The sequence below is a fragment of the Formica exsecta genome, unplaced genomic scaffold (assembly GCF_003651465.1).
Source record: "Formica exsecta isolate Colony F162 unplaced genomic scaffold, ASM365146v1 scaffold2, whole genome shotgun sequence".
Classification (NCBI taxonomy): Eukaryota; Metazoa; Arthropoda; class Insecta; order Hymenoptera; family Formicidae; genus Formica; species Formica exsecta.
In genome coordinates this window covers 1,257,976-1,269,323 of record NW_021849297.1, presented here as the reverse complement: position 1 = coordinate 1,269,323, position 11,348 = coordinate 1,257,976, and the positions used below count along the sequence as shown (strand labels likewise).

The 11,348-nt window shown below is 32.2% G+C and overlaps 1 protein-coding gene across 3 annotated transcripts in view; it reads left to right on the top strand.

The window, feature by feature from the left end:
- The window catches only part of LOC115234245 (basic-leucine zipper transcription factor A-like), a 113,115-nt gene that overhangs the window by 1,338 nt on the left and 100,429 nt on the right, over window positions 1–11,348 (top strand). For all 3 annotated transcript variants that reach the window (XR_003883895.1, XR_003883896.1, XM_029805111.1), the window contains one exon: window positions 249–294. The gene's annotated coding sequence lies outside the window, so the exon portion shown is untranslated. The remainder of the gene's footprint in view (window positions 1–248; window positions 295–11,348) is intronic.

The window sequence follows — 11,348 nt, the reverse complement described above, 5'->3', positions numbered from 1 at the left end:
AATATTTCAATATTGTAAATTTAAGATTTATAATTATTTTGATATAAGAATTAGATTTTTATTCACCATATTTTCTAAACATCTATATTCGATAAGAATTTTTTTCAAGAATTATATAATTTTTTTTATTGAATAGTTGTCTTAAAAGGAATGAATAAAAAATTAATTTTGCGCGCAATATAATTATGTTTAGAAATATTAAATATTTTGAACGTTATAATTTATTAGAATTTATTTGTATTTTGCAGAGTAACGTTATGACACTACAATCTCACCGTTGCGCATCGTATCGCGGTGAGTAATCGATTATTTTTTATTTTATATAATCTTGAGATTAGAGAGAGATAGTAACATTTTCGTTAAAATAGTGGTTTAAATAACTTTTGTGAAAACAAAATGCGAGACATATAAAAGTATTCAAAATATCTCACCATACGTGCATTCATATATACGGTTAAAAAGTTTAAATTTAATTTCGAATAGATTCTTCTTGTACACTGACTCTCTTCGTACATGCAGTCATTTCTGTATGTCTGCTTAGTACAAGCAAATTTTAAATTTTCACTCTAGAAACATTTCATACTTCAACAACGTTACACAGTTACATTTTCAATTACACAGCAAATGTCCTGTATTTTTTAAACTTTGAATTGCACGTTTTCTAAATACACTCCTGTCGTTTTTGCGTCTGGCTTAATCTTCGAGAGATTGGGGAAAGAAACGACGTTTCTCTAAGCAATTTTTGGATTTCTCATTGCTTCATTCTTACCATTGTTGAAATGATTTTTCTTTTAATCATTTTTAAGTTTTTCTTGGGCTAATCATATATGCATCTTTTGTAAAATTTATATATATATATATATATATATCTCTTTCTCTCTAAGATTGAATTTAAGAAAAGCATAAATTATTATATCATGAATCTACAACCCTACCCTCAATAATATTTTACAATGATGTATATAATTAGAAACACACATAAATAAGTAAAATTAGTTCCTTTTACAATTGGAGAATATTTCTATATTTAATTCAAATACGATTTAATTTAATATTGAATTGTTATTGAATTTTTTATTTACATGGTTTTTTTATAAGCGCTTTATAGTGCACTATCATGCATTACTGTAAATGGCGCATTAACGTGAGAGAGGAATCCCGTAAGAATGTGTCCTAGGCGGTGAGCGGATAGCGGATAACGCATGATTCACTCTCTATGACTCAAGCTCTAGCCGCTTCGGTCGCTCTATTCGCGCAGGAGAAGGCGCGCCCGATCACGGCATAACGTTTTCCAATCCGAGTCAGCGACTTCTCCGCAGTTAATGTCGTGGAAGAAAAGAGTCAGGCGCGGTTATATATGCTAGCAAATATGACGTCACCAACATTGACGTTTTTTCGACCGTTTGCAATTTAGCAGCAGATTTAATTCTGATTAATGGAGATGTAAATATCATTACAAAATTTATTTTTATATTTTTATGAGGCCTGTTACATTATTATGAGGTCGCACGCGTACACATTCGATCGAAAAATTGACTTTAAATAGTTAATAAAAATGTGGACTATATCGCTGTGTAAAGATGATGTGAAAATAATATTCTAATACGTATAAATTATATAAGTATTATGTGTGAAAATGTGTATGTATTTCATATATATAATACTTATATAATAAATTTTAATCTTTTCACTGATACGATGTTCAATTAATATTAGATTTACCAAATTTAAGGCTAATGAAATTTTTGAGATAATTAAATAAAATGAGACTTTTCTCTCACTCACTTTTTATAATAATCGCGAATGCGTATTGAATGAATAACAAATGAAATTTATAATGCTCACGTTAACGTGGTTTACCACACGAAATTCCATTGTTTATATTCAAAACATCATTACTAATTTATCTCTAGGTCAGAAATTATACAAAATAATAAATCGTCTGCTGTGGAGGAAGACACATTGACAAAAACACAGTTATGAATATAAATCTCTTCCGTTGTCAATTACGATATTCGTGAACGTCTTTAAAACAATTGTAAATATTATTTTCGTTTTCCAAGTGTTATTTATTGGATAAATTTAACGTTAACAGTTTCTGTAAAAAAGAGAAAGGTAAAAGATCAAAATAAAAATATTCTTTCTCAAATCTGTTATAAAGAACACGAGTTGATGTAACCAAAATTAGAAAGAGAGAGAGAGAGAGAGAGAGAGAGATTAATAGAGGAGAATCCAAAAATTTAGATGCTAATTCGCGATTTCAAAAATATGGAATTCAATTCCGCAAAGTGAATTTTCATCCTTTTATCCATATATTTCTTAGGGTATGAAGGATTATAAATTAAAAATGAAAGAAGGATAAAATTATGATGTAGAATCAATAGAAATAAGACATGGGCAGGACACTGACAACTGACAGGAATGAAAAATAGAAGGAAAAGGTAAAGAGACAACGATATTGCAGAGAAGAGACGAGAGAAACAGGCTGTAGATATGAGAACGCGTTAGAAAATTTCCGTTAGTTTGCTAGGCTTAGTGGCATCGTTGCCATAATCGTCGTCGAACATCCTCGGACGACGTCGACGTCGACCTCGTGCAGGCGTCCCTCGCTAAAGTAGGTTAGGTCGATGAGACCACGATGGAATTCAATTCCGCAAAGTGAATTTTCATCCTTTTATCCATATATTTCTTAGGGTATGAAGGATTATAAATTAAAAATGAAAGAAGGATAAAATTATGATGTAGAATCAATAGAAATAAGACATGGGCAGGACACTGACAACTGACAGGAATGAAAAATAGAAGGAAAAGGTAAAGAGACAACGATATTGCAGAGAAGAGACGAGAGAAACAGGCTGTAGATATGAGAACGCGTTAGAAAATTTCCGTTAGTTTGCTAGGCTTAGTGGCATCGTTGCCATCATCGTCGTCGAACATCCTCGGACGACGTCGACGTCGACGTCGACCTCGTGCAGGCGTCCCTCGCTAAAGTAGGTTAGGTCGATGAGACCACTTATGTATGCATTAGACATATTTTATATATGTATTCTTTTTGATTAATTTGAAATCGAGTTTTATCTCTCTCTCTCTCTTTCTTAATAGCCTCGAAATTTTTCAACAAAAATTTTGAGAGATCAATAGTTTTCAAGTTAGCTATTTTTTTTCAAAAAGAAGAAACTTCAGAAATGCAAAATCTTCATATCTAATTTGAAAAAAAAAAAAATCATTTTTAATTTTGCAATTACTTAAAAAAATATCTAAGATTAAAAATGGCGAACTTATGACGAATAATAATTTTTTTTATGTTTTTAATAAGGAATTAATAAAAGAATCCATGAATGTAAAGGATAAACCGAGAGATATAGAAGACTTTGTATAATAATCATGGAATATATGAAACAGATAAAATGTCAACCATAGTATTTAATGTTTTCACCACGTTTTCGCCACGCAAAAGTATATTTTATTTTTCAAAAGTAATTGGCAGTGCTTTCTATTGTCCTTTGAGCGAGGAACTTTGCCAAAAATAGATGTATATAATAGTATTGTTTGTAAAATATTCAGAAGCCAAGAACAAATAATAATAGCGCCTGGTGGTAGTAACAATACTGACGTAGACGATAAAATCAATTGGGAAAGAAGACATGAAAGAAAATTGAAAAAAGAATATATAGGATATCTCAGCCGCTTGTCTTGGCGGCAAATTTTTTCGATATATATATATATATATATCTAAAGTAGGTTAGGTCGATGAGACCACGACGATGCTGTCGTGGTTCTGCGCAGCGCTCTCGATTCTACACCCCCTCTTCTTTTCTCCTCTCACTATCGTCTCTCTTTCTCTTTCTCTTTATTCCGCTATCTCTCTTTCTCCTCTACTTGTCTTTCTTTCTCTCTTCCCCTTTATCTCCCTCATTCTCTCTGCATGTTTATAACTCTCTATCTTCTTTCCTCTTCATCGCTCCTATTTTGCTCTCTCTCTCTCTCTCTCTCTCTCTCTCTCTCTCTCTGTGTTTTTTTCTTTTTATCTCTCTTACTCTCTATATGATGCCTTCTTTCTCTCTCTGCCATCTATTTTTCTCTATTCCCCTTCACCCTTCGCTGCCACTATTACACATATTCTCTCTTTTTCTCTCTTTTTTTGCTTGTCTCCGTCACTCTGACAATTCTGCTACCAAGTTGGCGATTCCGCAAATCGTCACTGCCAGCTACAGCACGATCGATTTCTCACAATATTTCTGTTTTTGAAAAATCTCAAAAATTTCTTCAAGGTTCGATTCAAGCGCAAGTTTAGTTCGATTTTTCAATTTTGAAAAAAATATTTATCCGTTTATGCGACACAGAATTGTTAATATACAGCTTTATCCATGAGCTCTATATAATTTCTATCCGAAATAAAGATTTTAATATATAAAATACCAATAAATATTTTTCAACAAAAAATTATTCTGAAACTTTTATACATATATTTGCCGGACTGACGCTTAAGTTTTATTAGTTTTCATATAGATCTATCACTATTGCTATTCGTTGACAGAAACTGAGTCATGAGTATCAAGAAAAATGTCGCGAATAAGCGAATAATACTAGCATATTCCGATTACAAATAATTAATATACAGCTTTATCCATGAGCTCTATATAATTTCTATCCGAAATAAAGATTTTATATTCGTAAAAAAAAAAGAAAAAAGTATTAAAAAATTTTTTAAAGTATCTTAGAGATTCTGAAGATACGGAGTTTATAATGTTTCGCATAATAAATTTGTATCAATTTTTATCATTTCACTTGTTACAATGTAAATAATATCTATATCGCATACGAACACTTAAGAATTTACTTAATACGGCGATTAAGATATTAGCAATTAGCTCTCTCTACTTTTGGGATTATATACTCTACATATATATATATAATACATATATTAGTAATTTATTATAAGTAACTATTTGTGTGCTTGGGATTGGAGATTTACTTGCGATTGTATCAATATGCTATCTATGTTCTTACAATGGTCATTTAGCCTCTCTATCTAGAGCTATAAGGAAAACGCACGCATAATTTCTTTCTCGCGTCTGTTACGCTTCCACATAGACGTTTGCGTTCTACGCAAAAGTACGATGTATCACAGAGATGCAAGAACGATTATATATGTTACTAAAATTAAAATATTTTATAATGACAAATTTTTATATTTATAATATATAATATTTACTGTCTGTACCAGAGGATTTTCCTGTTCAGAATGGACTAAATTAATTTAATAAATTAATTAAATAATACAATGAGTATAATCCGTATATTTTACGGTTTTTAATAATTAACATGATTATAATTATTGATTAATTTAAGCCAAAATTGTAATTTAAACATTTAAAAATTTATACAATAATCAAAATTTGTCGCGTATAAGAAAAAGCTGAAAAAATGACGACTATTTTGGTGTAACCTGTTTATTAAAAAATTTATATTTCTTTTCAGAAGAAAAAAATTCAATTAAAGAAATATATTTAAAAAGTAAAATTATTATATTATTATTTTACATCTACTAGTGCTATGAAATATAGCAGACATTCTATCGAATACGCACGTTGGAAAAATCGATTGGATTTATTGAAATTCGCGATATTGGGGGTGTTATTAGGATATTAATGTATGCATTACAGCAAACGAATAAATATACGCGCGCAACGGCTGTGGATGGCCGATGGAATTAGTCCCTTTGTACCTCAATGAGAGGAATTTTGCGTGTTTTAATTAAATGATCATGAAGCGAATATCCGGATATTAAGATAGTCGGTGGTACAGCGGCAGCCGCTAGAAACTGAGCGAGCGTGACTGATACAGGTTCCTCAGGTATGTACGGGCCAGGTGGAAACGTACTTGCGAAGGTAAACGGGATCTCTTCACGCTCGACCTCGTCCCAACTTCGATTCGCAACCAACGATCGACCAATGATCGACGAGAATCCGCTCGCGAATTATCACGTGTTTACGCAAGGCTGTATGGATTTATTCGTATACGCGACACTATTGTTACTGCACTACGGTTACGCTGGAAATCTATCGCGAAGCGAGTAACTACGAGACGCGTACGTTCTGCGGTTAACCCTGAACTACTATACGGGGTGTTTACGAACTCCATCTGGGTAGGCTTAATTTGCAACGTGGTAAAGCTAATATAGAATCGATTACTTCTTAATATAAATGTCGACATATCAATACTCTCCACAGTGAAAAGCATTTTCAGTAAATTATAAATATCAGGATGTGAAAATCTAAAGAAGTTTAATTCTTTACTTAATTTTAAATATGTAAAAGCTATTTAAAAAATATATATAGTATACTCTCAGGCAATAGGAAAAAATTATTAATACTACTTAAAACGCTCAAAGATGCATTAGGTTAAAAGAAAGATTTACTTTTACGATCATTAATTTTACGAGAAATAATTAATCCTGCATAAAAACTTTCACCGCACGAACTTAGAGGCTCGTTAGTCCTTTCGATACAGAATCGCGCGATATGAATCTTCGAAAGTGAGTTAACGGCGGGCGTTATTAGTGCGACAAGGTGAAACCCAGGGGCAGAAATGTCTATTGATTTTTCGAAGAAAACTCGGCATCCCTTCTCTTGGATCCGCCGCCGCTAACCTACATTCGAGTTATAGCGTCGGTACGAAGTCTGATAAAACGCGTCCGATCTACTAGTGCTATGAAATATAGCAGACATTCTATCGAATACGCACGTTGGAAAAATCGATTGGATTTATTGAAATTCGCGATATTGGGGGTGTTATTAGGATATTAATGTATGCATTACAGCAAACGAATAAATATACGCGCGCAACGGCTGTGGATGGCCGATGGAATTAGTCCCTTTGTACCTCAATGAGAGGAATTTTGCGTGTTTTAATTAAATGATCATGAATTTTTGAAAGAATCTGACATTATGCGATTTCTGATTATATTTATCGTTCGTTTACGTCATTGATATTTTTTATTTGCAAAAATATTATTTTTTAATTATTAATTCTTAAAAATTGTTTGATAGCTTAAAATCACTTCGACAATATTTGTAAATTAAGCTTCGAGTTTCTCTCAATATAAGCCGAACTTTAAGCTTTATATTTATATATGACTCGTTTGGTCCTAAAGTGTTTAAATGAAAAAATTTATGAAGAGAGCTACAAAATCGAAAATTTTTTACTATTATTACGAGATATTATTTTTAATATTCTATTAATAATAGATTCATCTTGAATCTCCAAACAAATAAAAAACTTTCAGCTATTGATATTTTCTTAGCAAAATAAAATTAGTATAATATTTTGTGTGAGTGTAAGATTATAACCCTTCTCTCTCAAGATTTATTTATGTTCACATTAATATATGTGTTAATTACATTATATTATATTACATATATTTAAATTATGCTCTATATATCAATATTAATTTTAATACTATGATAAAATAATATTAAATAACAAATTAATATGGATTATCAATAATGAAATTATTAAACTATTATAATTAGTATGTCAGTACCTGATATATTTTTTTATTTGTGTTTAGATGCGTTTGTTTAGATGTTTTTAAAGTTAATTTATTTATATTGATATAATAAAAATGATTTAATTCTTTGTTTTATCTGCTCATAACTAAGAATTACTTAGCACCACAAAAACTAACATAATTTATAACCGATGGATAGAAATAGAATATTTATGGATTGAACATTTATTTTATTTAATTGCAACCATGTCCAAAAAAAACAAATAAAGTTTTTAAGCAGGGAAAATAATAAATTTTTAACAACGCTGCTTAGAATTTTAGAAAGTTAGACACTGAAAACACAAGAGAATGACATACCTAGTGGCGACACAGATGCCGTTACGTTTCCTACCGGTAATATGCCAGCAGAGAGAAATTCCATGCACGCAAGAACCGTTGTCCGAAAATCGACAATGATTAAACAACGGAAAAAGTTTCCTTCTCTCAATTGCAAATGATAGTTGTTTCGTAAGATATTTTTTTTTTTACAGCAAAGCTTGATTCATCGGGGAAAATTGAGAAATTATATATTGTGTTAGCAAAAATACTTTTGTTGCAAGCACATAAATAGCTTACTTAGAGAACAGAACAATCAATTCACGCGGAACGTTTGTCAGTCTAAAAAGAATATCGCCAAGCGAGGAAAAATTAAAAAAAAAATGTGCATTCTCCTGTTTTATTATTTATTCAAGTTTAAAAAATTCATTATTCTATCTTTTTTACATAAATAAATTTAAAGCTTTATATTTTTGGGAAAAGTCAACCGCGCGCGCGGAGAGTGTAGTGTCTTTCCAATTTTTACACAATCTCATATTCCTGTCTTCCTTGCGGATAAGATAACCACAAGATCGATTGACTTTCGAAAAAATCCAAGCCATAATGCTCAATGAAGCGTTTATCGCGAGTGGTGATCGAATCGCGAGGTGACGCGAGAGTACGAGGGAAAAAATTCGACTCGCTTGGAATTGCGCGGCGAGAGAGCAGATGGACGTATCGATCCATCGACACTCGGAGCTCGAAGCCCTACGAAGAGAGCTACAAAATCGAAAATTTTTTACTATTATTACGAGATATTATTTTTAATATTCTATTAATAATAGATTCATCTTGAATCTCCAAACAAATAAAAAACTTTCAGCTATTGATATTTTCTTAGCAAAATAAAATTAGTATAATATTTTGTGTGAGTGTAAGATTATAACCCTTCTCTCTCAAGATTTATTTATGTTCACATTAATATATGTGTTAATTACATTATATTATATTACATATATTTAAATTATGCTCTATATATCAATATTAATTTTAATACTATGATAAAATAATATTAAATAACAAATTAATATGGATTATCAATAATGAAATTATTAAACTATTATAATTAGTATGTCAGTACCTGATATATTTTTTTATTTGTGTTTAGATGCGTTTGTTTAGATGTTTTTAAAGTTAATTTATTTATATTGATATAATAAAAATGATTTAATTCTTTGTTTTATCTGCTCATAACTAAGAATTACTTAGCACCACAAAAACTAACATAATTTATAACCGATGGATAGAAATAGAATATTTATGGATTGAACATTTATTTTATTTAATTGCAACCATGTCCAAAAAAAACAAATAAAGTTTTTAAGCAGGGAAAATAATAAATTTTTAACAACGCTGCTTAGAATTTTAGAAAGTTAGACACTGAAAACACAAGAGAATGACATACCTAGTGGCGACACAGATGCCGTTACGTTTCCTACCGGTAATATGCCAGCAGAGAGAAATTCCATGCACGCAAGAACCGTTGTCCGAAAATCGACAATGATTAAACAACGGAAAAAGTTTCCTTCTCTCAATTGCAAATGATAGTTGTTTCGTAAGATATTTTTTTTTTTACAGCAAAGCTTGATTCATCGGGGAAAATTGAGAAATTATATATTGTGTTAGCAAAAATACTTTTGTTGCAAGCACATAAATAGCTTACTTAGAGAACAGAACAATCAATTCACGCGGAACGTTTGTCAGTCTAAAAAGAATATCGCCAAGCGAGGAAAAATTCAAAAAAAAAAAATGTGCATTCTCCTGTTTTATTATTTATTCAAGTTTAAAAAATTTGACATATGTTTTTAAATATCATTATTCTATCTTTTTTACATAAATAAATTTAAAGCTTTATATTTTTGGGAAAAGTCAACCGCGCGCGCGGAGAGTGTAGTGTCTTTCCAATTTTTACACAATCTCATATTCCTGTCTTCCTTGCGGATAAGATAACCACAAGATCGATTGACTTTCGAAAAAATCCAAGCCATAATGCTCAATGAAGCGTTTATCGCGAGTGGTGATCGAATCGCGAGGTGACGCGAGAGTACGAGGGAAAAAATTCGACTCGCTTGGAATTGCGCGGCGAGAGAGCAGATGGACGTATCGATCCATCGACACTCGGAGCTCGAAGCCCTACCGCCGGCTTGAACGTTATACAGTGCGGGCCAACAAATAATACAATTACTATGACGAATATTCGCGACCGGGTACTAATAAATATATAAAATAGAAATAAAAATTTATTACGATCGCATGCTATACACGCGACTATGCGGTTACACGTTGTTCTATAAAAACATGGCGATAAATACAACCAAAATCGCAAAATACTAGTGTGTGAATCTCGGAATATATGCGACGCGTGCGCTCGCTTCCGTCTATATCGCGCGAAACATCCTTCAATTTGTATAATCTGTATCACTGGTTTTTCATTTCCATCCTTTGCGCTGCTCTTCTCTTGCTTTTATCTGTACTTGTACTATGTAATAGCGTCCTACGTGAACGCATATGTTTAGCTGTCTCAGGTTTCCCGCACTTTACTTTAATATAGATTTTTTGAAATAATTTAAAGCGGTTTCTGTGTTTGCAACAAGAATGTCAAGATATACTAATACTTCTGTAATTTTTTTATTTACATTATTTTAATTTATAATGTTTATTAAACGATATGAAAATTGTTAAAGAGAGGGAGGGAGAATTATTTTGTACTTATTTTATTCAATATTATTATAGGTGTGTGGGATATTACAATATTATATATTATTTGTGCATGCGTCATATTTTTATTATAATAATTCATATATTCTAGTATATATATAGCTTAAATTTCTTATAAAATTATTAGATATTCATATTTACATGAATAAAAAATAAGCAAAATAAATTTACATATAATTAAATATAACACACACACACACACACACACATACACACACACACATAGAATAAATATTAAATTAAATTGGAAAATATTCAGAGAAATTCGACGTGTTCTCAGGAATTTCATTAAACTGATGCGATAGCCTCTTCTCTGAGTCGGCAACATCCGACTACCGCGCTCGCCGTTATTTTTCCGACTAGGTGCAGTCGCCGACGATTTCGACCAGTCGATCGCCGTAGCGAAATAGACTCGCGAATTGTCCAACCGGTCGCGCCGGATGTCGACGTATATCGATCCATCGAACTGGACCCGCGAGCTACCGTGTCGCGCGGGCCGTCAGACGTAACGGACAGGATAGTAAAAGCCCTCTGGTTCCAGTTGGTACGACGGGTCCGTTCGTACATCCGTCCGTACGTCCATCCGCTCGTACGTCCGTCAGCCCGTCGGATAATACCAGAGTTCACCTAAATATAACTCAGAAACGGAGGGAAGCGCGCGCGCGCGCGCGTGAACTAGTCGGGTGGACGCGAGAGGAGAAGCGGGAGGGAGAGCGAGAGAGTAAAAGAGAGCGGGAGTGAGAGAGAGAGAGGTGATGGAACA